The following is a 512-nucleotide window of genomic DNA, read 5'->3' on the forward strand; positions in this document are numbered from 1 at the left end:
CCCTTGCTTCACTCGCAAGTTACCTCATTCACTAGCCCCTTTTTAATAGCTAGGCATGTCATAATGATTTAAGACATAAATGGTGAGATTGGAGGCTTAGAAGTATGAGTTTTGACTTTTAAAACTCAAAAATCAACTTTGGGGTGAAAACAGGGCCACGCGTACGCGCACTCCACGCGCACGCGTGGATGGCCTCAAAAACTCATCGACGCGCAAGCGTCATGCATGCTAACGCGTGGATTAAAAATTTGCCAATCGGCGCGTTCGCGTCAACCACGCGTACGCGTGGGTGTTCTCGTGCCCTAGGCACAACACTGGCATAGTTCTGGCATGACTCTCTGGAAAATGGCTGGGCATTGGGTGCAGCACAATCGGCGCGCCCGCGCACATCACGCGCACGCGTGGATGGCATTTTCTGGAAGAACGGCGCACACGCGCCAAGTGCGCCCACGCGCCAAGTGCGCCCACGCGCAAGGGGTCATTCTGCTAAAAATTTTCTAAGTTAAAAGCTG

This window comes from Arachis duranensis, chromosome 5 (assembly GCF_000817695.3).
Source record: "Arachis duranensis cultivar V14167 chromosome 5, aradu.V14167.gnm2.J7QH, whole genome shotgun sequence".
In the NCBI taxonomy this organism is placed as follows: Eukaryota; Viridiplantae; Streptophyta; class Magnoliopsida; order Fabales; family Fabaceae; genus Arachis; species Arachis duranensis.